Genomic DNA, 25,558 nt, shown 5'->3' on the forward strand with positions numbered 1-25,558 from the left:
AAATTTCTGAGTAAGTCATGGTAAAGTCATTTGGGGAGAAGATAATACAGTCCTTTAAGTATCAAGATCTATTAGAATGTTTGGTGCTGTGGGGAAAATGTTCATGACATGCAAAATTAAAAAAAAAAAAAAAAGATCAAAATACAAAATTGGAGTATGTAGTGTGTGGTGGTTAGTTTTCTGTGTCAACCTGGCCAGGCTCTAGCACCTGGTAACTTAAGATGCTGATCTAGAAGTTACTGTTAAGGTACTTTGTAGATGTGATTAACATCTGCACTCAGCTGACTTGAAGTAAAAGACATGACCCTCTATAACAAGGCCGGACCTCATCCAATCGTTCAGTTGAAGGCCCTAAGAGAAAGTCAAGCTTGTCAGAGAAGATGGAATTCTGTCTCAAGATGGTGGTGTTGACTGCTGCTTGTGCTTCCAACTCAGTAGGTTGACTTCCCTATAGGTTTGGGACCTGCCAACCTCATGACCACCTGAGCCAACTCCTTGGAACAAATCTCTTCAGTTTTATCCTTTACAGGTTCTGTTCTGAAGAATCCTGAATGATACATAGCATGGTTGGGTCCTATAACTGAATACATGATAAGACTATTCTGTTTTTAAAATACTACATGTATGGACAATGAGAGGGAAGAAAACATCCAAATATTAACAGTATAAAGATTATGATTTATTTTGATGTTTATATTTAACATTTTTTTTCTAAATTTTTCCCTAGGAGAGTGTGTGACTTTTATCATCAGGGAAAACATACTTACAATGTAATTTGCATTCAGTGAAGCAACTTCAAGGTCCATTCAAAGGTATTTTGTGTGATTTTAGGCAACCTGAAGGAGAGAACCCCCTTCTTTACCATCTCACCTGCTATTCTTGGCCTTTCCTCCAGATCTGTTCCAGCAGCTCTGCTTTCTTTTTCTCCCTTCTGCCTCCTGCCTCTTCCTTCTTGCCCAAAAGGAAAAAGCCTCCTCTCTCAAATGAAAAACCAGTTAGATGGGCAAGGCAGCAACTTTCATTACCTGGGTTTTATAAATAAGGAAACTGAGGCTAATAAGGTTTAAGAGAGCAGCACTAAGATCCCCAGCTGGTAGTTGACACAGCCCAAATTCCTTTCTTCGTAAACTGTAATACTAGACACATGTGATTTTCATTACTGTCCCCATATGGACCGTGGGAGAACCATGTCAATTACATTACAGGGTCTTCTCCCCAGCCTTCCACAGCCACCTTCAGTGACTGCAGACAGTGGGTCACTAAGCTCCAGTAAGGATAAGGATGGTTGGAATCGGGTGCCAGGTCCAAAGAGGCTCAGGGCTGTGCCACATGTCCAAAGCATACTGGCCAGGGCTCCTGATGACTCAAGCTCCACAGCTGGAAGTAAGCAAGGCCACCCACACTGCCCCAAATGGGGCCCAACTCACCGCTCTTTCCATTCTCAGCCTCTTCAGTCCCTACCTAAGTATTGGCACAAGATCCTGGCTAGCAGCCACCCCCGTGCCCCCGAAGACAGCCTCACTGCTAAAGACAGCAATGCCCACTGCTGGTCACTTCAAATTTTGCCTCTGTGAACACTGGATTGGCTCAGGCACCAAGGTCTTTCTGTCTTCCCTCCTACTGGCCCTCCTAGACTGAGGGTACTCTTGAGTCCCTTTAGGACTGGATCCCTTTCCTAGGGCTTTGGTACTCTCCTTTGTATCCTCAGGGACCTGGGTCCCTTTGTATGAGCATTCCTGCAACAAATGGGCTGATCTCCCCCAAATCATGAGCCCTTTACTTCCAAGCACCCTGGCTAGCAGGGTTCCCTACTGGAACCTGCCACCCTACAACCCAATATTAATGCAGGCTGGAGTAATACCCACTGTTTGTGAATGAATGATTAGACCAGATTACATTCAGGGCATGCAAGGTGCTGGCAAGCTCCCTCTCCAAACAATTCCCAATGATAAAGCAGGGCCATATTAAATGGTGAGCTGGCAGGGTGGCTGTGTGGGGTGCATGTTTATAAGAAATGCTAAAACATCCACGGAATAAACTGGAAATATGGCACCAGTTAACTCAGGTTTCCACATACTGCTTCTTTTTTCTTCTAGTGCTGGGGATTGAACCCAGGGCCTTGTGCATGCGAGGCAAGTTCTCTACCAACTGAGCTATATCCCCAGCCCCACACATTGCTTCTTTCATAACTGATAAAATATATATAAATTGATCCCACTTCTGCTAAAGAAGATTATTATTATTTTTATTATTTGGTGAGAGGGTACAAGAGGCTCAGTCCTCTTCGAAAGCTATTTCAGATGAACATATTTACCAAATGCACAAGTTGTAAGATAGAACTAGAGGCCACACCACCAACCCAGAAACTAGTTCACTGGATTTGAATTCAACAGATCTAGGTCAGCTGATGTTTTGAAATCAAACTAACCAGAAACAGTAGAAGTGTTTACTGAGAATAAGTGGTTTTTCTGAGTAGTTAAATTCTAACTCCTTTACTATATTTCCTAAGATGTTGCTTACGGCAGAAAAATCATGAAATAAACACACGTAATCATGAAGGACCAGGCTTACTAGCCTAGTTAATGTAAATAGCAGTTTCTTCCCATGGATAAATGTTGAACACATACCTCAAGTATTTGGCCAGATACTCTCTGGGTCCCAATGCATCAGAAACCAGGTCCACAGTAGAGGTGCTCAGGGTTCTGACTGTCATTGAGGGAGCCTCTGAGAATCAGCTCCCCAGAGGGTCATGTAGGTGCCCAGTGCCTGCCAGGGGACTAATCAGGACACCTGCTTGCCATCCTGGTAACCTCGAATCCAAGGATTCCAGTCTGCTCATAGCAAAACCAGAAAAGCAAGAGGTTTCTATCTCCTTCTCCTCCCATCATTTGGCAAACAGAAATGGTGGATGGAGATGGACAGAAGTGAACGAAGTAGAAGGCAGAGTGGGGCAGGGGTCTTCCAACAAGACCTTGGAAGAACAAAAGGAGAGAAAGGAAACAGAAAAGTGGACCTCAGAGCAGCCCCGAGCTGGCCTTTGTGGAGGTGGGCCACTGAGATATGTGCTGTCAGGTTGATGACCTGTGCTTTAGCTAAAGGTTTAACCAGTAGAGCTAACCACGGGTTACAGAGAGGGACTGCAAAGGACTGTCCAGCTGTGCCAAGCACATTACAGAGAAATCTCCATAGGATCAGAAAAAAAAAAAAACTTGTTTGGGTTTCTGGGACCGAGTTGAGGTCCAGAAAAGAGAGTCAACAATTCTGAATCACAAAATAAGAAAGGCATCACTGTGCAGTGTTGTCCCTGGACATGGCTGTGTGAAATGCCTCAGCTTGCCAAGCTGCCTTGATGTTGTACTGGAGCAAAAGAAAAACCATTTTAAGTGCCACTAAAGACTGACCTGTAATCATGGTTTCCCAACCTGACTGCCCTCTCAAGATGGCTTCTCGGCCCCTGGACAGAAAGAAAGGTTGTATTTTAAAAGCTGCATGGCTAGAGCTCAAAGCAACCCTTTTCCAAAAATTGACAAAACTATCTCAGAAATGCCAATGGATAAGTAGTTGCAAAATTTAATTCATTCAAACTGGCAATTAATTCTTATAAAACAGGCCCAAATCACATAAAAGAGAGGGAAAGGAAAAAGAGGAAAGGAAGAGAAAAGTATATATGGCTGGGGAAATCACTGGAAATACTCAAGTCAAGTCCCAGACACTTGCTACAGTGTGGATGCCCAGTATCTGGTGTGAATTCAGATGGGGTTATCTAAAGGAGAGGACCATCAAGGTCATGTAAGAGCAGGTCCCAATTCCGGCAACAGAGTAAAAGGGAAGGACCTAGAGAGTGGAGATAACATGCATCAGTATGCACAGACTTTCTGGGCAGATTTACTTGGCCTACAATCTGAAGTAGTTTGAAATCGGTTCAAAGTGATAAATTTTTATTTTGGCACTCAACTGAGTTTGAACCAGGAGACAGAAATAGTCACATGCTCAGAAAAGTTTCGACCTCACTGGTAATCAAAGAAATTCAAATAAAGACATTTAAGGTTGTTTTCATTAAAGAAACCATAAGAGTAAATGCAGAAAGGGCTATTATTAAACAGGCACTGGGGTAGACTACTGGGGAGAACATGTGTTGGCTCCTTCCTTTTAGAAAATAATTTGGTAATATCTATCAAGAAACTTAAAAGCCTTCATAATGTTTGACCCGGTAATTCTATTCTATGAAATCTATCCTACTGAAGTCATCTTAAATATGAAAAAATATTTCTAAAAAAAAAATACCACTTTATTTTTTAAATGGCAAATAATTGAAAACATCCCTAAACCTTGCTATTAAGAGAATGGTTGGTAATCTATGGTACATCTTCCAGATGGAATGTAATTATTCTATCATAGTCATTAAAAACTATACTCAAGAATTGTTCACAGTATTGTGTAAGCCAATCTAATAAATCCCCTTTTTATAATCATAAAAAAAAGGAATTGTTCACAGCAACATTATAACAAGAAATGTAGTGAGGAGAAAGAGATATGTGTATACAGATAAAAATGACAAAAACAAAATACATAGGAAAAATACTGGAAAGAAGTAAGTTGATGGTAACTGTCAAGTCAGGGTGACTCAGGGTATGAAGCACAGATCAGCACCAGCCTGGGAACGGGGGTTATATGTCCATGACAAGAGAAGGCAAGAATTCTAGAGTAAGCAGCTAGAAACTTCCAGCATGTTGACACTGTCTTGACACCCACATGCCTGTACCAGGGAGTCGCCTAGCTGAAGAGGGTACAGACCAGCTTGACCGCTGTCAGATTCAAGTGGAGAGTTCCACAGCTGTGCAGCAGTCACACACACAGGGCACCCAGGTCCACAAAGCACTGGAAAGAACTGGCCCAGGAAAGACTTGCAATCCTCTTCCCTACATCCCCAATTGTTCATGATCCTATTATTGCTCCTGTAAGAAAGACCAACTTTTTTTTTATCATAATACAAGAAAGAAGAGAAAAGTAAATGTCCTTGACTGCTGTATCTTGTATCTTTGGAAAACTTTTGTACAGAAATGCCCAAATATAGACAGGCAGAATGATATAATGGTTAGGAAAGCAGATTCAGGAACCAGTAATTTTGGTTTGAACGCTGGCTCCACCACTTACTAACTATGGGTTGGTTGGTTGTTCAATCTTTCTGTGCCTCAGTTTATTCATGAATAAAAAGGGGATAAAAGTAGAACCTATAGCGATTTATGCATACACACACACACACACATATATATATATACATAGATATATATATGATGTCTTAGGACACAGTAACTCTACAAGTTCTATCATTACTAGTCCTGTGAAGGGGTAGAGGCATCATCAAACACATTTCCCAGTGTTTCATTTGCAAAATGGGTTAAAAGGAGTGGTACAAGTAATAGTAACAATAACAAGTAATATTAAGTGCTTAATATGTGCCAGGTTCTATGTTAAGCACTTGACATGAACCTTAATTATTAGCAACAGTAGAAACTGGTACTAAGTTCTTTTTATCCCCATTCTACAGATGGAAAAACCAAGATTCAGAGAAATGAAGTGATCGGCTCAGAGTCACCAGACTATTTGCTCTGTCTCCCTCTGGGCTAGGCACAGAGCACAGGGGTCCCTGGAGGGTAGACTGCAAGCCTCTTAAGAGCAGAAATGACCTGCATCTCATGCCACAGGGAGCCAGGGTTGCCTATGCAAAAGACTAGGCCGAAGAAAAGTCCAGGGCTTGTTTCAGCCAGGGACCTCACCTGGTCCCCTCACCCTGGGCAACAACAGCAGCTGACCTTCTAGTAGGAGTGTGGCTCTCAGGGAGTGGCATAAGCCAGAGAGAGGCAATTCTTGGAATGTCAGGGAGGATGCTGGGGCTCATGAGTCACTCTTCCCCCGCTTGCCACGGCCCTGCATGTAATGTATTATCTTTGTCACTGGGATTTCTGCTCCTGGTTGGCTGGGGGTTGGTGGAACAGTTATCCCTAAAAGGAAATCAGTGCATTAGCAAGTCCCATCTCTCCCCGCCAAGTGAACTAGAGGCACGAGGAGGGACACTGGCAAGGGCCCAGCTGCCTCCTGGTCTGGAGGGGCCCACAGGGCGGAGAGGCCTCTATTGGGCTAGTGAATACTGAGCACACTGGCTTCAGACCTCTGCCTGGAAATGCTCTTCGCTGACCTCCTCCTCCCAGTAGAGATCTGGGCCCTCTGCATCAAAGGGCGAGACTTCCAGCACAGTGCGAAGCTTCTAAATATTTATCCTGAAAGCTGAAGGAGGAAAATAAAATGCCTTTCCCTAGAAAATGGACATAGAGGGCCTGGGAGAGGATGGATGGTGAAGAACACACGGGATTTTGCCTTGAACTCCAGAACATCCTGACAGCACCAAGCGTGAAGGGAAGGAGCCTGCGAATTTCTTGTTAAAAATGTGAAGCCAAGGAGAAGCAGCATTTCCTACAAAATTAAGAGATCAGATAATTTTGAGTTTCCAACCCGTTTTCAAGATTGAATTCTTTTTTTGGTGGGAGTGAGGGCTGGGGATTGAACCCAGGGGTGCTTTACCCCCGAGCTATATTCCCAGCACTTTTTATTTTTGATACAGGGTCTCGCTAAATTGCTCAGACTGGTCTCGAACTTGTAATGCTCCAGCCTCACTCTCCTGAGCTACTAGGATTACAGTACGCTGGGCTCAAGACTAAATTCTTAACAAGAAATAAGAATTTAAAAATTTGAGTAGGAACTTTTCTTTTTTAGCATTTCCTTTTTGGAGACCAATTCGGTAATACCCAGCAAAGTTTGAGAACTAACAAATTTTTGACTCAGTAATTCTGCCTCTAAGAATTTATTGTAGAGATAAAATGGATCTGCCTCTAAGAATTTATTGTACAGATAAAATGGATCAGAATGCTCTTGCTTGGCTGCAAGCACATTTGATGCAGCATTGTTTGGGGTAGCCAAACATTTCAAAAAATGTAAATGTTCATGGAGAGGGAACTGGTTAAACACCTGTATGCACTGAGTAGTACATCCATGCAGTGCAGAAAGCAGCTAACAAAAAGGAGGCAAGCAGGCATGATGGTGCACACCTGGAATCCCAGCAGCTCTGGAGGCTAAGGCAGGAGGATCACAAGTTCAAAGCCAGCCTCAGAAACTTGGTGAGGCCCTAAGCAACTCAGTGGACCCTGACTCTAAATAAAATACAAAATAGGGCTGGGGATGTGGCTCAGTGGTTGAGTGCCCCTGGGTTCAATCCTGTGTACCAAAAAAGAAGAAGGAATTTTAAAAAAAAGCAAATAAGCAAATCCACACGTGAAAGATACCAAGACAAATAAATAAAAGGAAAAGAATAGTCGAACACTCTTAACAATGGTATTTCAGTTGTATAAAAACAAACAAGTACATATGCTTCCAACACAGAGCTTTTCTGACACAGGGTGCTCTTGTCTCTAAGCCTGGGAGTGAGGCAATACCAAGGGCTTCTGACTTCTCAGTTTATGTCTCTGGTCACTTTGTTTTATTTTGTTTTTGTGTTTTTTTTTTTTTTTTTTTTTTTTAACCATGAACACTTTTAGCTTGTTTAATAATAATATAAGTAATATTATCAACCAGCTAAATGTGCTGTGAATAAGAGGAAAGTTTCACAAGAGCAAAGACAGAGCCTGAATGGGTCCAGCAGAGACAGGTACTGAGGGAATGCCCCCAAGGGCCAGCACTTGACAGGTACCGATTCCTTTCAAGTTCACCTTGTGAGGTGGGTGCTAGTGAGGCCCCATACTGCAGATGAGGGGACTGAAGCAGAGAGAGGAGGACGCACTTGCCCTAGGTTCCACAGCCACGGTTTCCTGGGACCAGAAACATCCCTCCCGGGTTTGCATCTCAATACCCATTTGTTGAACAAATGAACAAGCTATAAAAACTGCCAACACTTTTAAAGACTCTAAATTATTAAACAGTTACTATTGATACTGTTGATTTATCTTGGTTCATTATTATTGATGAATGAACACATGCTAATCAGAAATGCCAGTGACGTCATAGTGGGCAAAGAGATCGACTTCAGTTTCAGAAACTGAGGTCCTTGTTCTACCATTTGATAGCAAAGAGGCCTTAGGCAAAGTCACTTCAACCTTCTGAGCCTCAGTTTCCTTAAATGAGGATGACAGGACCACCCGGGGTTCCTATAGGAGTTAAATGTGGCATCACACAGGAGAGCCCCTAGCTGATTAACATGTGGTGGACATATGCACAATAAAGCAAAAGATGCTGAGGATGGAGTAGACTACACCCAGAACATGACTGGGAAGAGCCCTTCACTTTGCACCTGCTATATTTTAAAAGTGAACAGAAAAACTTACATTCACACATATTCCAATGATCTGGGTAGGAAAGAAGTGTTTTAATTGTTCTGATCCTGCCTCTAGAATATTGATTTAGAACATTTAATACTATCTCCAAATGCCAGGCTTAATTTGCATCGGGTCGGAAGCCAGGGTGCTGAGCACTGCTGTTGATTTCATCACCTTCCTCCTGGCCCGTAGCCAAGTCGTGAGCTGGCTTCACCTGGGGCTCAGGAGAACTGGCCAGCGGTGGGGGCTTCATTAGAGCGCAGCTGGGGCCTGGGCTGCACTGTACCTTTCAGCAAGGTATTTGTCACAGGTTGCTCAACTAGCCTTGCTGAGGCCACGTGGCCAGAGCACAGCCTAGATTTCGACTGGTCTCTCCCTTGCCAAGGAAGCCCATCCTTCTACCTCTGGGAGGCTCCAGGCTCACCTCTAGGAGCCGAATTCTCCAGGCAGTAAGCCCTTCCTTCTGGAGGATCTCAGAATCGAATTCAAAAAGTGGCCAGTGGCTCACAGAGAATCCCCAGAGACCACCGGACAAAGCTGCTGACCCTGAGCCACCCATCACTTCATTTATCATAGGAGTCACACAAAAGTCTACCCTTGTCACTCACTAAAGTCTTCTTTATCATAATTAAAATGGAAATTTTCAAATGTACCCCAAAGAAGAAAGAGAAGCACAACTCTCCACACACCACCCCTTTCTATAACCACCACTCCCACTTCCATGTATGCCTCAGTCCCCCCTACCCTGCACTGTTTGAAGCAAATCCTAGATATTTTATCGTGTTCTCCACAAACACTTCAGTATATACCTCAAAAAGATAAGGATTTTTTTCCATTTTTATTATTATTTTCTACATGACAGTAGAGTATATTTAGAAATATTATACATACACAGAATTAGTATAACTTGTTCCAATTAGGATTCCATTATTGAGGTTGTACATGATGTGGAGTTACACTGGTAGTGTATTTATACATGAGGATAGGAAACTTAAGTCTGATTCATTCTGTTTTTCATATTACCATCCCCTCTCCCTTCCCTTTATTCCCCTTTGTTTAGTCCAGTGAATTTCTAATCTTCCCCTCCCTTGTTGTGAATTCATGTATCAGAGAGAATATTCAGTCTTTGGTTTTTTGGGACTGGCTTATTTCACTTAGCATGATATTCTCCAGTTCCATCCATTTACAGCAAATGCCAAAATTTCATTCTTCTTTATGATTGAGTAATATTCCATTGTGTGTATATACCACATTTTCTTTATCCATTCATCTGTTGAAGGGCACCTAGGTTGGTTCCATAGCTTGGTTATTGTGAATTGAGTTGCTGTGAAGATTGACGTGGCTATCACTGTAGTATGCTGATTTTAAGTTCTTTGGATATAAAACGAGGAGTGAGATAACCAAAAGGTGGGTCCATTCCAAGTTTTCTAAGGAATTACCATACTGCTTTCCAGAGTGGTTACACAAATTTACAGCCCCATCAGTAATGCATAAGTGAAGCTCTTTTCCCACATCCTTGCCAACATTTATTGTTGTTTGTACAAAAACAGACATGAAGACCAATGGAACAGATTAGAAGACACAGAGTCAAACCCACATAAACACAGTTATTTTATACTAGACAAAGGTCCCACAAACATACGTTGGAGAAAAGCTGGCCTGTTCAACAAATGGTGCTGAGAAAACTGGAGATCCATATATAGTAGAATGAAATTTAACCCCAGCCTGCACAAAACCCAACTCAAAGTGAATCAAGGACTTGGGCATTAGACCAGAGACTCTGCCCCTACTGCAAGAAAAAGTAGGCCCAACTCCCCACCATGTTGGCTTAGGAACCAACTCCCTCAATAAGACTCCTAAAGCTCAAGACATAAAATCAAGAATCGATAAGTGGGACGGTATTAAACTAAAAAGCTTCTTCGCAGCAAAGGAGTTGTTAACATAACCACTGCACCATTTCACACTCTCTAAGTTAATCAAGGTCCTTTAATATCATCAGATCTCCCATGAGTCTTTACATTTTCCTGACTGTCTCATAAATTCCTTGTAGACATGGATTTGTTTGAAGGGAGACCCATTAAGGTTCAGGCTATATTTTGATTGCAATCATAGTAACCCTGGCTTTCTTGTCTCCTGTCCTCTTCCTTCAATCCTATGTCCAAGTCAGCACCACTTAATAATGTGGATTTGGACAGGGAACAAAACTCTCTGCCTTAGCTTCCTCACCTGAAAATAGACAGTGGGCACTCAAAAGGTTTCAGAATTTGAAGTATTTCAGATTTCACAATGAAATCTTTGCAAATATTTCAAAATCCACAACACCCCCAAACCTGAAACATTGCTGGTTCCAAACATTTCAGATGAGGGATACACAACTAACATTGTATGGAGTTACTGTGAGGATTAAATGAAACAGAACATGTAAAAATGCTTAGAACAGTGCCCGGCAAACAATCAATTAATAGTACTATTTTGGTCAGTTTTTTCACTGCTGCAGCTAAATGTCCCAACCAGTACAAATGTAGAAGAGAAAAGGTTCATTCAGGGGCTCGTGGTTTCAGAGGTTTCCACCCATAGACAGTAGGTTCCATTCCTTGGGGCTTGAGGTGAGGTTGAACATCATGGTGGGAGAGGGTGACAGAGGGAAGCAGCTTACATTGTGACCAGGAAGCAGATACAAATATATACCCAAAGCCACGCCTCAATTCCCCCCTCCTCCAGCCACACCCCACCACTTCAGTTACCACTCAGTTAATCCCTATCAGGGGATTAAATCACTGATTGGATTAAGACTCTCAAAACCCAATCATTTCTCCTCTGAACCTTCCTTCATTGTCTCTCTTGTGAGATTTTGGCAAACACCACATTTAAACAATAACAAGTAGTTCTTAACTGTTATTTTCTGTTTGAAAATCAGGGACTTCAACAGCATCCAGGGAACCAAATACAGTTACACGTGGAAAGACAACTGAGTAAAAACCTATACCGCTCAGAGTGAGGTGGGAGGGTATGCGGGTTAACAGCAAGCTTGGGGCCAGGCTGCTTGGGTTCAAACCCCGTGTTCCACTTGTCAACAATAGCAAATAGATGCACACGGAAATTACATTTCTCAGCCTTTCTGGCACTTAAGTGCAGTCACATAGTTGAGTGCTGGCAGTGGTTAAGGGGCAAAAGTGATAAGCACCACATCCAGGGCTGGGTCCCAAAACCTTGCCCTGCAGTCCTTGATCTGTTTTACACCCACTGGTTGAGTGGTGAGGACTGAAAGAATCTAGAAGGTGGCAGAGCCTTAAGATGAAAGAGGCCTGGATCCCTGAAAGACCATGTGGAGGGCAATCCAGTCAAGAACAGTTCCTCTAGGTTCTGCTGAAAATAAGACGTAAACTTTTATTACATTCAGCTTTGGAATTTTGGAGCTTATCTCTTAAAAGCAGCTGGTATTGCCTTAATCAAGACATTAGCCTTGACCTTGGGTAAGTCATCTGGTCTCTCTGTACCTTAGTTTCTTCATCTGTAAAGGGGATGATACCTTTTCCATGGGGTTATCAGGAAAATTGAATAAGTTAATGCATATAAGGCATACGGTATATCTATGGTTTAAATAAGTGTCCCCCAAAGGTCTATGTGTTAAAGGCTTGAACCCCAGGGTGGTGCTACTGGGAGATAGTAGGACCTTTAGGAGGTGGGGCCTAGGTCACTGGGGTGTGCCCTCAAGGGGGACTGTGGAAACCCAGTCAGTCCTCTCCCTTTTGCTTCCTGGCCATGAGATGAGCTATTTGTTCTGTCATATGCTCCCCACCATTGCCATGTGGCACACCTACCAACAGCCCAAAGCAATGGGCCTACTCCATATTAGACATGAACCTCCAAAACTATGATAAAAATAATGTTTTTAAAAAATAAATGTATCAGGTCAGGTATTTTGTTATAGCAGTAGGAAGCTAACAGAATACATTATCAAAATTTTCCACATCACTTAGACACACAAATTTTAAGTCTTTGGTATTTTCATAGTATGACTTTTTTGCGTTTCTTTCATTCTTTTTTTTTTTTTTTTTCTTCTTTCTTTTACTTTTTTTAAAATAATTTTGGGGCAACAAATTGTATTCTAGGCAATTTCCAATTTAATGCCAAAATCCAGTGGTATAGGAATTTAAAAAAATAATAAGAGAAAAAGATACCCTCAACATGTACCTTTCTGGGTTAATAGCCCCAACAGGCATAACAATCAAGATGGAGCTATGTGCTAAACTCTATGGGATTTTACAAACTGGTACTCAATTAGATATACAAACGGCCAAAAAGCACTTGAAAAGATGCTCAAGGTTGGCCATCAGGGAAGTACAAGCAAAAAGCAAAATGAGATATATTTAACCCACACTAGGATGGTTACTATTAGAAGGGCAACGATAACAAGTGTTGGCAAGGAAGTGAAGAAATTGGACCTCTTGTACATTGCTGGTTAGAATGTAGACTGGTGCAGCTGCTTTAGAACACAGTGCGACAGCTCCTCAGAATGTCAAACACAGACTTACCACCTGGCCCTGCAATGCCACTCCTAGGTATTTTTACACATGAGAAATGAAAACACATGTCCACATAAAAACATACATGAAAATTCATAGTGCTTAATAGTAATAGCCCCAAAATGCAAACAATCCAAATGCCCATAAATGAATGAGTGCATAAGCCAAATGTGGTATATCTATATGACAGGATTTTTTCAGCCATAAAAGAAATAAGTACTGATACATGCTATGACATGGATGAACCTTGAAAATATTACACGAAGTAAAAGAGACCAGATACAAGATTCCATATTGTATGATTCCATTTATACAAAATGTCTAGAGTAGGCAAAGCCATAGAAACTGAAAGTAGATTAGTGGTTATTTATGGTAGAGAATGGGTAGGGAAAGGGAAGCAAATGTTAATGGGTACATGGTTTCTTTCTGTTAAATCACAAAAATGTTCCAAAATTGATTAGGACAAGGTTTGCATACTGTGAACATACAAAATATCACTGAATTATGCCATTTAAATAGATGTATTATATCTCAATAAAACTGCTATATTAAAAAAAAAAAGTGCCTACTCCTCTCAATGGATCAGATTACCTTTCCTCTGGTCTTGTGCTTCCATCAGAAACTAGGGCACAATCCTTCCTCATCAAAGCCCTTGTGAACTACATGCCCTGTTAAAATCCAGATCCGTCTCTGAGTGCTAGTGACAATGCTAAGACCCACCACACATGCTAATGAGTCTGAAGTCAAAGCAAGACGTCTTGGCTGAGGAGTCAGTGCAGCCAGGTAGGCTCCCTTGAAAACTGATACACCGACCCCGCACAAGCACAGGCTTCCCACCCAGAGATCCAAGCAGGGCTGTTTTTTTTTTTTTTTTTTTTTTTTCCTACACAAGAGCATATGCTAGATCATGAATCATACTTCCCAGAACTAGTAATGCTGAACAGGCTGGGTAGTTAGGAGCCTGAATTACTTAAATTGATGTCACAGCATTTGAAAAGCTGACATTCAAGCCTTACAAACTGAATGGCAATTGCCATCCATGCAATTCATGGCCCTGGACTCCTGTTTCCCACCTGCTCTAACACCAATTTAAGCAATTCTGAACTTTGATCTACGTGGCAGAATGTCTCAGAATTATTGAAGTGTCAGGTCCCAATTGTGCTAACATCCACCCCTGACAGGGCCATTACAAGGTGTGAAATCTGGGTGCCCATCACCCCAGCCATGCTCAGCACAGCAACAATCAGAAGGAACAAATCAATCTGCCTCTCCATAGTCATCATGGGAGCCTTGCAATTTGCCATAATGACAGCCATGGAGGAAATGCAGGGGACAGTATCATTCCATTCTACGGGAATTTGGGTTTGTGCTACAAGTGCTACAGAGTCCAGTAAGACAGACCTTACAACCCTTAGCCAAGAAGCAGCTATAACTCCTTGCAAGGGGAGATTTCAGGACTTGCCTATATCCTGAGAGTTCTTTTAAAATGTAATTGTTATCCTCCTCCTGTGTTTTGCAAACAGCATCAAAACTGTTCCTGCTGCCCAGGCTTCTCCCATGTCATTATTAACTACCTGTCATCTGCAGATCTGCCCTACCAGGACTGGAAGCCAGGGGTTAGATAGGCCTTATGGAGAAGTAAGAATATTCTTCTTAATACAGAGCTAAGTTTATTTCCAAGTTGAGAAAGTCCAGAACTAGGGTCCCTCAGTGAGCATCAACCTCTACTCTGCACTGCCAGCAAGTCCTGATTCTACAGCAAGACTACAGCTGCCCTGCCCCTCACCTACTCAGTGAGGGTCCAAACCTGCCTGCCAACTTCTGTCCCCACAACTCAATCTGAGACCCGCAACCTGGACTCAGATAAGTAACCCTGACTGAAGACTCAGGCACTAGACAGAAGCCAAGAATTCTCCACTCAGAATCTCTGTACCCTGCCAATTTGGTGCCCACCTCAATGAACCTGATATGCACTACCCTCTAAATTTGGGAGTGGGACTACTCCTCTCTCCTATCCCCTCCCCAACAGAGCTCTTCACAGGCCTTGTAGCTAAAGCCATGCTGGCCAAGACAAAAACTTCATGTGGAATAATTATTTCGAATTGAAAAGTCGATGTAATACTGCAATGGGCAGATTCATTATCCTACCAAGGAATGTACCCTAGAAGTCTCCACTGAGCTCCTTGGAGTTATTGGCAGTCCTATTTGGGTTCATGTCACTGCGGTAGCAGAAAGAGGCCAACAGGCTTGCCCCTTCATAGCACAACACCATCACCCACAAGAACTGAGCTGTATTTTCCTGCAGAGCTTCATTCAGGGCTCCTCAGAGTCAGGCTGTTTTCCACAGCAAAGAAGAGGGGAGTTGCCTCTGGATTTTAAAAAAGATAAGAAAACGAGAGAAGGATGGAATATGATTCATGGATGGAACAAATGCCCTCCACTCAGACACATCCCTCCCAGGGAGAATGTCTGCCTCCTGCGTGGCTCAAGGAAACAGTTCCAGAGGTGTGGGGTGTGGCAATGACAACTCCAGCTGGCTCGATTCCATCCTGCAAAGAACTGAGACACCTGATGACTAACTCTGGCTGCAGGTGGAAGAAACTGAGCCCTGAGGCACCAGCCTGACTTATTCTGTCAAAAGCCAACAGAAACCCAGCAGGATCCCCTCTCAAGCCTGTCCCCTCCCCTGTGGCCTTGGGGTCCGGAGGGGGCCCTCCTCTGGCTTCAAGACCCAGCCTAAAGCACCACTTTACCTGTGGGTTTCACCCCCAGAGTGGCCCTAAATATGTCTACAGCAGACTGGTCCACTGTCCTGGAATTACATCACATGCAGCTGTGGTCACCAAGGTGGGAAGTCCAACAATTCCGGCGTTGGGAGATGGAGAGGAAGTATGCAAGAGAAAGAGGGACTCCTAGACCAAACCTCCACCAGGTCTCATGTGGGAATGGCCAGAACACACAGGACCTGTCCTGTCCATGGTGGCTGCAACTCCCAGGGCTACCTCCTGGTTGCCTATTCCCAGGGCAGCCACACCCTCGGCTCTGTCAGAAGGGAGTGGACACCAGGGTAATACCCAGGGCAACAAATGGATGGAAGGATGGCCATAAGAGAAGGTTCTAAATTCCAGGGATGCCTGTACTAGAGCCTTACTCTGAGCATGTTTCGGCCAGGCTGGACACTAGCTGTCCCCTGACCTGTCACCATACTACTACCTCATCTCTGGTGACTTGGTCCTGCCAGTTAGATGGAAACAAATTTCAGCCTAGCAACATTGGTTTAACCCTCAAACAACCTACCACACACACCACCAGACCCAATAGCAGTAATTTCTCCTTGATGATCAGTTCTAAGTATTGATGTAAACAAGTCAACTCTAATCCTTGGCCTTCCAATTGCATCTCTGGAGCTCTATTCACAGGAAATTATTCCGAAAAAAATTTTAAAGCATTAATTCAAGAAAGAAAATTTTAAAAAAAGAGGACCAAAAGAAATGGTTAATAAGTCAGTCACTTAATGGAATATTATGTGCCTATAACAATTTAAATAAGATTTATATTAACAATTATAATAGTAAAAGAAGAACAAAGATAGAGAATTTTTATCTATAAAACACATATAGTATAATCACAATTATAAATAGAGGACAGTTAGAATAAAGAAAAAGAACAGAAAGAAATAAACCAAAATGCTAGGAGTGCTTGTCTTTGGGAGTAGAACTCTGCATGATTATTTTGTCTATATTTCCATAAATCCCATAACCATGGGTTAATTTTATAATGGAGAAGAAAAAACTTTAAGGAAATCAGATGCTAAGTGATTTGGTTTATTTTTCTTTCTTCCAAGAGAATGTGCAATAACTAAGACTATTTCCATGCAAACTGATAAAATTCACTGTTTGTTCCACCCACGGTGTAACATTTTGCAAGGGCTGGTATAAAGTGAAGACAATGACATTGGTCACCAAATTTTACCAAGACTTTGGCAGCCTGGCCTGTCCAAGCATGTAGAATTACCACTTAGGATAGAAACAGAACTAGATTTTAGGTGAGTGACAGACATATCATGTAAACAATTATCCCAGGCCTGAATAAAAATCATACAGCTGCAATTAACAAATTCAAGGTGAAGCTCAGGGAAGGACTGAAACATTAAATCATTATCTCCTTTTAATTGATTCTCTCTTTTTCTCTCTTTTTTTTTTTTTTCTGGTGGGGAGGGCAGTTGTTTTTGTTTTGTCTTTTGTTTTCTGTGTTTGGGGCAGGAGGGGCTTTCTTGCTGAGAAGGAATGCCTGGTCCTGCTTCTGGTTGACTTCCAGTTGCCTTAGCTGTGCACTTTGGTGAGGAAATAAAGTGAGATGAGCAAGACAGGATGGGGTTGGGGAATGGGACAGGATTCTGGGGATTTAAAGGAATTCTGACTCTCTCTTGGGGTGTTTTGGTCTGCACATGTCTCCTCTCTCCACCAAACCTTGCCAATGAGCTGTTTCATCGTCATCCTTCTTCATTTAAGCAGTTTATTGTGAATCTGTGCAAAGCCATTTCTGCAGAGCAAGCTTTCTGGCCTCTGCACCACCTCGTCCCCGCCCTGGCAATGGGCCTCCTTGCACATTCGCTGCCATGGCTGCTCAGTCAGCACCCACATCAGCACCCACAGATTCTAGGACCCAAACCTCTCGTCCCAGTGGCCCTTGTGTGTTGGCCAAATTAGTGACTGGTTGATAATATCTTTCCATACAAAGCAAAGAGATTCCTGGATGGAAAGAGGAGGCATTTTTATAAGTACACTCTCTCTCCTCTCTCCCTCCCTCCCTCGCTCCCTCCCTCACCCCCTCACCACCCTCACCCTCCTCCTCCTCCTCCTTCTTTTCTCTCTCTCTCTCTCTCTCTCTGAGGGGAGGGGGTAGAAGTTGAGACCTAAATGGAGTCCAAGGACCAGAAAAGCTACCTGAGGTGAGTAACCTGGGGATTCCCTCAAGGAAAATAAGACACCACTGATGATCTGGGCAGTTAGTCAAGAAACAGTTTACAGAGCACTTGTTAAGTACCAGGTGCTAAGCTAGGCACCTGGGATAGCAGACACAACTCCTGCCCACAGCATCTGCAGTGGAAATGAAAGGCGAGGGTGACCCAGGGCCCTGGCCGGGGGTGCTGGTCCTCAAGCAAAGCCCTCATTTGGATTTCCTATTGATTTCAGGCTGCCCACAGTGAAAACTTGACATCCATTTTTAAAGTATTTTATTTTATTTTCCAAAGTGTTTGGTTATTGAAATTGTTGTGGGACTTTCCTCAAATGTTGCTTTTTCCAAGACAGTGAGTAGAGATCTTAGACGCTTTACAAATGTTTACATGAGTATTTCATCTCTCCTCCTGCACTAATGGCTAAAACATAATTATGAACTGTGCTTGTTAACCAAATAGAGATATTCCATGAGACAAGGAGACCGATTCCTAATATGGAGGTGTCCTTGGGCCAGGGCCCACTTATCCTGGTATCCATCTCCTCAGCCCGACACAGAGGTGCCTTCATTAGTGGAGGAAAGAAAAGAGGTCTTTGTGATGATGTAATTCCCAGACCACCCTACATGGACAATAAAACTAAATTTGAGAGAAGCCTGGTGAAACAAGAGCTCAGAAATCATAGAGGAGCAGGGTTGCCAGGGCCCCGAGAGGTTATTTAGTCTAATCCCCTAATATTAGAAATGGGCAAATAACACCAGAAAGGGGAAGAGACTTGTCTAAAATTATACAACCCGTGAGTGGTGAGCTATTTCCACCAAGATAAATATGGGAAATACACTCCATGGAGATTCCAGAGTCTGTGTGTTAAATATTATGCGAGGCAGGAGGGGCCGGAAGAAGTCTCCCCACGGTGTGTGGCACACACAGTCACACGTGGCTGTAATGCAAGGTGACCGGTGCCACAACAGAGTGGGCACAAGGTGCCGTGGGTCACAGAGAAGGAAGTGTCTGACCCTTCCCAGGGACACCATGGAAGGCGGTATGCAGAAGCTCAGGGAGATCTGGGCTGGGTCTTAATGAAAGAATAGAGTTTGTTAAACAGAGAAGGGAAGAAGGTCTAGAAATATGGACCAGCATGTGAGAACAGGTGGAAGAACAGGATGTGTTTGGGGGATGAATGGTGATTTGCTGGTGAACATGGAGATTTCTTGAAAGGAAAACAGAGGGGGCAGGACGGATAATGTAAAGGACGGAGTAGTGATGCAGGCCTTGAATGCTATGCTAAGTTTGTCTTGGAGAGATGTTAACTTTTGTTTTTTAAAAAAATGACATATTAGCAAAAGGCAGAAGGACCAGATTGAACAACAAGGGGCTGGAGACAGGGAGACCAGGGGGGTGGACACTGCACTACTTCAGGTAGAAAATGAAGAGGATAGAACTTTAAAAATAAACAAGTAACCTAAAAGAAGACAGAGAGCACTCATGAGGACTGAATTAAAGCAGTGAGATTTAGAAGGCAGGGACAGCAGGACTTCCCGAGTGATGGTTGGATGAGGGAGATGAAGTGGAGCTAACCCCTGCCCACAGGCCACAACCAGCCCGCTGTCCGTTTTATACAGCCCCGGAGCTGAGGATGGCTTTCCCAGTTTCTAAATGGCTGAAAAAGAACACAGGAAACTATTCCATGATGCTTGAAAATTATGTGAAATTCAAATTTAAGTGTCCATAACTACGATTCTATCAGAACACAGCCACACTTGTGCATGTGTCTGCTATCTATGGTGACAAGGCAGCACTGGATGGCTATAAATGAGGACATTGAGAAAGTCTGTGACCTCTGAAATTGAAGACATCCACAACGTTTCAGCCTTAGGGAAATCATGGTAATTCCACTGAAGGCATGTTGAGTATAGAATCCTGTGGCACAGGGAGATCATGGGAAGATGTACCTGGGCAGTAGGTGAAAGGTCAAGTTCTGAGGCAAGGATTTGGGAACTGTCAATGGGAAGGTCATCAATGGGAAGGCCGCGGTGGAAGCTGTGGGAGCAGGTGAGACAGCTCAGGGAGAAAACCAGGCTGAGGGCAGGCAGGGGAGGTAGAAGACCAGGAAAGGCTGCTGAGCAGCAAACAGAAGAAAAATCAGGGAACAATGGGAACAAATTCATGGTGGAAAAAGTCAAGGGAGGAGATGATTTTTTTTTTTTTTTAATTGCTTAAGATGCTTTTAAGGAAAAGAGGAAGTTGCCAAATGCCTTCACGAGCCCAAATAGAATCATCATTGAAAAGGGGACAGAATTTTGGAGAGCTCAATCAGGAAGTCACTTAAACACTGGAACTGCATCAGTTCTCCAGGGGACTCCCCAGACTCCACATTCTCCCCATGTCCCTCCTGTCACTCTGACGCCTGTCCTTTTTAATCTCACTCACAGGTTCCTCATCTCCTAGCTTTTAAATATGGAAAAATTACCTGGTTCCATTCTTAGACATCTTCTTTTCTCTCTCTCTCTCTCTCTCTCTCTCTCTCTCTCTCTCTCGTACTGGGGACTGCACCCTGGGGCACTCTTATCACTGAACTACACCTCTACTTCTTTTTTATTTTTATTAATATTTTTTAAATTTTGAGACCAGGTCTCTCCGGGTTGCCAGGCTGGCCTAAAACTTGGATTCTCCTGCCGCAACCTCCCCAGCAGCTGGGATTACAGGCACACACCCTTCTATTTTCTATCTACCCTCAGTGATCCCAGTGTTGTGGGTTTAAATACGCCTATGCACAGTCATATCATCACCAAGACCGTCCCCTGAATTCAACTTGCAGAACCAACTGCAAACCCATTGCCTGCGCTTGGAAGTCAAACAGGTCCCTAACCAGATAGATCCAAAAGCCAGCTTCATCTCTTCCTCCCCAAACCACCCTGTCCATCAGGATCCTGCACCACAGTTAAAATTAATTCCACTTTTCCGGGTGTTCGAACTGGAATCATCTTGATTCCACTCTCTCATCTTCCACCCAATCTTTCAGTAACTACTATCTTTTGTATCTTCAAACTACTTCCAGAATTCAATGCTTACCCCCTCCATGGGTACCACCCTGCTCCAGACCGCCACTGTCGAGTCCCCTGACTCATCTTCCTGCTTCCACCCCTGCTTGCTTTCAGTCACTTAACACCATCAGTGAGAGCCTGATGCAACAGAAGCAAGGTCACGTCTCTACTCTGTGTGAACCCTCCCAAGCCTTCCCATCCCACTCTGAGCAGAGGCCCATCCCTTACGCTGGCCTCTGGGACCCTGCACAATATCACCCTCATTCCATGGGGACCTCCCTGCCTTCCACAAGTGTGCTTCCTCTCTCCTCCAGTCACAAGGACCTCCTTGCTGGTCCTTAGCGACATATCAGCTAAGGGGAGGATATGATTCAAAACCTCCTGGCTCAGGGTTTTTGAATCTGCCACTCCTTGCAAGGTTCATGTCCACGATGCATAGACTCCCCATAAATCCTTTAGGACTTGACTCAGGCACACCCTTTCCAGGGAGGCCTTTGCAAGCCATCCTATTTCAAATCCCCACCGCTTTCCTCCCACAGCACTTCTTCTTTCTCCTGCCTCATTTTGCTCTAGAGCACTTATCACCACTCTGATAAAATGCACATGTTTCACCAACTTGTTATGTCTTCTCCACTAGAATGTAAGCTCCGTGAGGACAGGGATTAGTGTTCTGTTTTCCTTTCAGCACCCAACACAGTGTCTGGCCGAAGTAACTGGAGGGGGAAAAATGGGAATACTGGATTAGAAGGGGATTTGGAGATGAAAAAGGAGAAACGAGTACAGACGGCCCTTAGAGATCTCTGAGGTACAGCTGAAGAGGAAGCCAGCATCAGTTTTCGTTGAATGGGAAAGCATGTTAATAAAATTAAATGTTGGAGGGCAGAGCAGCAAGAAAAAGGCTGGGGATAAGAGAAACAGGGCATCTGGCTATTCCCAGTCCAGGAGGAGGCTGAAAGGAAGGGAGAAGGGATCTCCTCAGAAGGGTCTGGACAGAAAGGAAGCACGAAAGTAGAGTTGTAGATCTGGGTGGGACTGGGCAGAGAGAAGGGAGCATGAAGTCACTCATGCCTGACCCTCAATTTTCTGTCACAAGGTCCAGGGAAGGGCTTGAGTGTGGAGGGCTTGGAGAAGGCACTTTGGAAAATGAGAATCAAGTTGAGCAGGAAAGAAGACATGGACTGCTGTACGGTGTTGAGAAACCAAACATCCATTGCAGGGACTGGGGCGTTTCCCCAGCAACGCTCCACAGCCAGAATCCAGGAGTAGATGCCAGTATTATTGAAAGAATTATGACTTTAGGGCTGGGGGTGTGGCCGAGTATATGTGAGGCTCTAGGTTTGATTCCAGAACTGAAATAAAAATTATTATCATTATTATTATTATTACTACTACTAATAATAATACTACTACATTAAAGCCCTCATTGGGTACTTTAGGCACTGAACAAAATGCAAAACTCTGGGAATAAGAACATACTTATGGTAAATGGGTAAAGACAATGCCCACTGCTGCTGAACTAATTTGGGACACATTCAACTGGCAGATTAATCAAGATGGTGTCCTGAAAGACCAAGTATCAGAGACACACTGGAGGAAGAAAGATAAAAAGTGGCCCTCTGGCAAGTTGAATTGGAGTGACCAATCTAGGCACCAACACAGGAGGGCCAGGGAAAACATAAATGGAGACTGGAAACCCACATCCTACAACTCAGGAGAGTGAGCACCGATCCTTTGAAAACCAAAAATGCGACATATCAGCTAAGGGGAGAATATGATTTGCAAAGAAAGGCCCCTTCGTTTCTAAAGGGACCAAAACAGTGCCACGCAGGTTCCATACAGTCACGGGCTCCTTGGCTATTTATAAAGCCTGTAAACCTTTCTGCAGTCCATAATAAAAAGACTATTTCAAATTCCGAAGACTCTTTAAAATTGAGTTCTCAATTTTATCAGCTACCACTATTTTGCCACGCAACGTACACTGCATACTCTTGTTTTAGCAAAAACAATTTCTATGTAAAGAAGCCATTTTTATTTTCATGTTACAGGTGAAGAAACAGAAGCTTAAAGGTTTGATGGAACTTGTCCTAAGTCACAGAAATAACTAAGGGGCTAGAGCAGAAATCAACCCAAACATGGCTGATCCTAAAGACTATGCTCTGAATTACCAATTCTTTCTTTCCTAGCACTACTTTTTCTTACAAAAATGCAAGAGTCCGGATTTGTTTAAGGAGTTTTTATAAGAAGGTTAGGAGGTGTAACTCAGTGATAAAGCGCTTGCCTAATATGGGCAATGCCCTGGGTTCCATCCAAAGCACCGAAAAAATTAATGAATTAAAAAATTTTTAAAAAGTGTATTCTTATGAGGCAAAATTATTTTATATGTGTATTAAATATCCATAGAAACACATATTTCACATGAAATTACGGACCTAAATATTCTAACATGTATTATTTCTTTCCAACCTTTGTTTCTTATACTGATGGAACACAGCAGGCATCAAATGAGTGAAAGGGAGTTCTTGGGCCCAGGAGAATTCTATGTCAAAGCACTGGGATAACTGGTGGACATAAGGATATCAATGATCTTAAAGAATCATGACGAATGAGAGGTTCTAGAATACTAAGGAGAAAATGGAAGATATATCTGTCAAATCACAGAACTGTGAACTTATGCAGAGGCAGAGCAAGAGCCAGCCTTAACTGTTACTGCAGTGATGCTATGGGCCCTGCACAGGGGCAGGCCTGATCGTGGAGACCCAGCACACACTAAGAACAGTCATTTCACACCAGTTCTACTGCTTTCTTTGACTGGTTCACAGACCCACCCCCACATGGCAGCAAGCAGCTACAGCTGGATGGTGACCAGCCCCATTAAAAGCCCTTTGCTCTCCCATTCACCCATTTAAGGCCTCTGTATTACCTAAAAGGTTGTTACAGTTAAGAGTAACAGGGATAAAACAAAGATCTTGTACTTGGTTTCAAAAACCCAACTGAGTGAATCCATGATAGGGAAGGGCATGGTTTAGAAGCAACAAATATAAAAATGCCTTTGAGTAAGCTGATAACACTCAGTAAGAGATTGTGGGATGTAGCTGCCAGAGTAAAGAAAAAGCACCCTTAGTTGCATTAATAGAACACTGTCTATGCTAGAATAAGGGAGGCAACAGTCCTGTTCCATTCTGAACTGGGTGGCTTTGACTACTGTACTATGCAGACTTCTGGGTAGTTCACTTTGACAGGGTCTGCTAGGTATTTACCATTTCCCTCTGCTTACCTCTGTGGTCTATTCTTTACTGAAGAATATGCAGGAGCTGGTCCCTACAAATTGCTGCACCCAAATTCCCTTGCCCTGGCAGCTTCTTAGATTCAGCTAGAAGACTCAAGGGCAAAAAGAAAGAGAACATGTCCTTTTTGTACCATTCTCTCCCTCTGCACCTTTCTGGCAGTAGCTATGTCCTTTCACAATGCCAGTCACTATTGGGCAACCTCTCTTCCATAGCTCCAGCTTTTTGCAGGTTCCAGTTTGCTTCCCTTGTCCCTTCAGGCTTTGAGGTGGTAATAGCTTCCTCCTCTTGCTAGCCCCACAGCACCTCAGCATCCCTTCTTGATTCCTTTAACCTGCCCACAGCTCTACAAATAATCCCTTCACTAATTATTTTCAAAATCCCAACTAAGTGGGCCTTCTGTTTCCTGCAGGGACCCTGAATCCAAATGAAGAGATAGGATGCCAGAAAGTCGTAAAGTCGTGTCTATGCAGAACAACTCCAAGAACAGAGGATGCTTGGCCTGGCCAAGAGAAGACTCCAGAAAGCACAGCCTATTTAAGGGTAACTGAACACCATTGAATTTACCATCCTGGCTCCACAGACAACAATAGGTACAGAAAAACCACCTTTTAGATAAATGTAAACTTTTCCCATAGTTGGTAAAGGTAGGGTGAGTACCCCTGGCAGGTCATGAGGTTCAGTAATTCTGAGTTGTCCAGTCTGAAGCTGGATGAGTCCATATTTGGAACACTGTAGGAAAACATTAGAAGCACAGCCTAGAAAAGGGCTTTCCAAGCCAGGATTTCGTGACTTGCCACCAACTGTACACTAATCAAAGGTCTGCCAAAACACAGCAGTCCCCTCTTAGCCTTAGTTTCACTTTCTGTGGTTTTAATTATCCGTGGTCAACTTCAGTCAGAAAACATTACATGGAAAATTCTAGAAATAGTTCATAAGCTTTAAATTGCACACCATGAGTGGAAAATTCCAAATACACAATTCATAAGTTTGAAACTGCACACCATTCTGAGTAGCATGATGAAATCTTATGCCACCCCACCCCCTCCTGCCTGGGACATGTATCATCTCTTCATCCAGTGTATCCACATTGCATATGCTACCCACCATTAGTCACTTAGTAGTCGCTGTGGCTACTGGCTCAGTTATTAGATCCATATAGTAGTCTAACTATATCACTGACCTCACTTCATCTCATCATATAGGCAGTGTATCTTCTCACCTCATCACAAGAAGGGCGGGTATATATATAAGACTTTTTGAGAAAGATCACATTCATATAACTTTTATTACAATATAAATAACTGTTCTGTTTTAGTTATAACTGTTAACCTCTTACTGTGCCTAGCCTATAAACTTTATCAAGGCATGTATATATAGGAAA

At 43.2% G+C, this 25,558-nt stretch overlaps 1 protein-coding gene across 1 annotated transcript in view; it reads right to left on the reverse strand.

Annotated features, from left to right (window-relative positions):
- Parva (parvin alpha) overlaps positions 1 to 25,558 on the reverse strand; it is a 150,460-nt gene that overhangs the window by 123,393 nt on the left and 1,509 nt on the right. The gene's annotated exons all lie outside the window — the stretch shown is intronic.

The sequence above is a fragment of the Sciurus carolinensis genome, chromosome 11 (genome assembly GCF_902686445.1).
Source record: "Sciurus carolinensis chromosome 11, mSciCar1.2, whole genome shotgun sequence".
Lineage (NCBI taxonomy): Eukaryota > Metazoa > Chordata > Mammalia > Rodentia > Sciuridae > Sciurus > Sciurus carolinensis.